This window comes from Cryptomeria japonica, chromosome 2, assembly GCF_030272615.1.
Source record: "Cryptomeria japonica chromosome 2, Sugi_1.0, whole genome shotgun sequence".
Taxonomy (NCBI): domain Eukaryota; kingdom Viridiplantae; phylum Streptophyta; class Pinopsida; order Cupressales; family Cupressaceae; genus Cryptomeria; species Cryptomeria japonica.
In genome coordinates, this window is record NC_081406.1 from 11032864 (window position 1) to 11036552 (window position 3689).

Consider the following 3689-nt stretch of genomic DNA (forward strand, 5'->3'; position numbering starts at 1 on the left):
TTAATGGTCTTTGCAAAAAATGCTAGTTAGGAAAGATGACTTCTTCAACTTTCAAGAGAAAGTCCTTCTCCACAGAGCACTTGTTAGATTTGGTTCATACAGATCTATGTGGACCAATAAGAACAAGAAGCATTCAAGGTGACAGATATTTCATGATCTTCACTAATGATTGTTCCAGGATGATGTGGGTCACATTCTTGAAGGATAAGAATGAAGCTTTTGGTAAGTTCAAGGCATTCAGGGCCTTAGCTAAGAAAGAGAGTGGCAAAAAGATAAAATGTCTGAGAATAGATCAAGGTGGTGAATTTACTTATGAGGAATTCACTATGTACTATGATGAGAATGGTATCAAACGGAAGCTTTCTACACCAAGGACACCATAGCAAAATGGTATTGTAGAGAGGACCAATCGGTCAGAGGTTGAAGCTGCTAGGACAATATTGATACAAGGAGGTGTAGTGAAAACATTTTGGAAAGAAGCTGTAAGTAAAAACTATCTACACAGTGAATCGAGTTATGATGAAAAGAGGTAAGGAAAAGACCCCTTATGAATATTGGTATGGAAGATCACCTGATGTTAGCTATTTTAAGATATTTGGAAGCAAATGAATTATTAAAAGAGGTAATTACATTATCAAGTTTGAAGCTAAGAGTGATAAAAGCATATTTCTTGGCTATTCCACCAAGAGTAAGGCCTAGAAATGCTTCAACAATTGGACACAGAGAATTGTTGAGAGTGTTGATGTTTGATTAGATGAATGTCCTGAAGTCTCAAAAGAAACCAGTTCAGAGAAAAAGGATGAAGATCCTTGCATTTTTCTTTTGGAACCTGAAACTATTAAATCAGAAACCGGTAAAGCAAATTATGATGCACCTATTCAACTGGAACAAATAAACTCAGAAGAAGATGATAATGAAGAAGTTGAACCTGAAGAGAATGATCATGTTATTCCTAGGTACGTAAGACTGAATCATAGTCCTGAGTAGATTATTGGGGATAAGGATGCTGGAGTACTAACTAGAAGAAGAATAAGAGATAACTCTTGCATGATCTCCACCATTGAACCTAGAAGTGCTAAGGAGGCATTTGGTGATGATTATTGGGTTAAAGCTATAGAGGAGGAATTGGATCAAATTGAGAAGAACAACACTTGGACCCTGGTACCCCAACCGGTAAACAAGAATGTTATAGGTACTAAATGGGTATTCAGAAACAAGTTAAATGAAGGTGATGTTGTAGTTCGCAACAAGGCAAGATTAGTCCTCAAGGGTTATGCTCAAGAAGAAGGAGAATATTATGGAGAAACTTTTGCACCAGTAGTGAGACTGGAAGGTGTCAGAACATTACTTGCATTTGCAGCCCATAAGAAGTTCAAGGTATATCAGATGGATGTTGAGTCTGTATTTTTGAATGGGATATTGGAAGAAGAGGTATACATAGACCAACCAGATGGTTATGATTTGACATATGAGAAGGGCATGGTATGCAGATTGCATAAAGCTTTGTATGGATTAAAGAAGGCACCCAGAGAATGGTATGAATGACTTCGTACACATATGATGAAGACAAGCTTTACAAGAACTAGTGATGATAGTAAAATTTATCTCAAGTCTGAAGGAGATGAAATGCTGGTCAATGAAGTATTGGTTGATGAGATTATTTTTGGAGGTAATGATGTCATGAGAAATAGTTTTGCAGATGAAATGAAAAATGAGTTCGAAATGTCTTTAGTAGGGGAAATAAAAAATTTCATAGGCTTGTAGATACATCAAATGAAGGATGGTATTTTCATTACACAATCTAAGTATGTGAAAGAGGTTTTGAAGATTTTTGGCGTGAGTGACTGTAAACTAGTTGGAACACCAATGGTTATAGGTTGTAAGTTGTCCAAGAAAGATGAATCTAAGTCTGTTGATGAAAAGGAGTATAGGTCAATGATTGGCAAATTACACTATGTTGTTCACAGCAAACCAAATATAGCCCATGCAGTTGGTATAGTTGCAAGATTCCAAAAGAATCCAAAGGAGACACACCTGATAGCAACCAAGAGAATTTTTAGGTATCTAAAAGGTACTGTTGACTATGGATTATGGTATCCTTATGGAGGAAACTTTGATTTGAAGGCATACATAGATGCTAATTGGGTAGGAAATGTTGATGATCGAAAAAGTACTACCGGTGGAGCATTATTTTTAGGAGGAAGGCTTGTTTCATGGAGTAGTAAAAAGCAAAGTTGTACTTCACAATCTACTGCTGAAGCTGAGTATGTTGTAGCTTATATAAATTGCACATGGGCTATTTGGATGAGACACATTTTGGAAGGTTTTAAGATGAAGATCTCAGAACCTATAAAGATTTTATGTGATAGTAAAAGTGCCATAAATATTTCTAAGAATCCTGTTTTGCACGCATGAACCGAGCACATTGAATTGAAGTATCACTTTTTAAGGGAAAAAGTTCAAAGTAAAGATGTTATCTTGGAGCATGTTTCTACCAAGGAGCATCTTGTAGATATCTTTACCAAACCTCTGCCTAAGAGCACTTTTGAGTATCTTAGAAGTCAGTTGGGGGTTGTCCCTCTTCATGAATTTAGTTGAGCATGATGTCGATTGCATCAGTCCTCACATTACTTGCAAAATCTTAGAAGGATTGATGAAGAAGTGGATGTATTCCAAAGGGGGAGCATCAAGTTGCAGTATATTGTTGATGCACAGTGAAAATTTGCAATTACATGTTTTACTTTCTGATGTCATGGAAATGGGGACAAGGCAACAACAAAGTTCAATGTTAATAAGTTAGTTTCAACCATAAAAACAAAACAAAGAACTAAAAACCATTCCAAACATATCAAAAGAGATTTCAAAAAAGCATGAAAGAAGTTTAACAAAATAAAAGAAAGGAGAAGAGCCTCCCTAAGATGCTTCCATGATGCCTTTTGATGGAGATTCAAGATGGTTGAATATGATAAACAAATGCTATGCAAATGTAGATAGTGATGCTATGAAAAAGCTATATGCTAATGCCAGTATAACAACAATACTCTAATGCTTCCTCTTTGCTTGAGGAGAAGAGTTCTATTTATAGAAGAACTGGGGAAATGAAGGGTTAAGATTGAGTAATCTCAACAAGGGTTAGGATTGAAAGATATTCAATCCATGTGAGACTTTCAACCCAATCTCATGTTGACAAGTGTCACCATGAGGAGGCTTGAGAGGAGAGATAAGGAGCATTAAATGCTTGAGGGGACATGATGGTTACCCTAGTCAAAGAAATAAATGCTTTGAATAGACACATGGGTTACATGAGGGTTAAGTTAGGGGTCAAAGTCCTTAACCATGGGTGCAAGCGGAATTAATCATTAGTGATCATGTAAGAGCCATAAGTGGTTTGGAAGACTTTAGAGCTTAATTTGTTGAACACACAAAGCATTAATTGATTTTCAAAGACTTTGGAGTCTTTGAGAAGTGACTTCAATTTGCTTAGGAATGTGACAATATTTAGGGGATGGATTAGGTTAATTAGGAAAGGTTTATAAGAATCTAGAAGGGGTTTAGGCATGCAAGTGGATTTTGTAGGAAAATGCAAGTGGGAGGAATTTTGGTATTTTCAATTAAAATAAAATCAGTTATTTCAATTAAATGGTGTAATTTGCATTTGGATAAATATTCAAATAAATATTAATTTATTT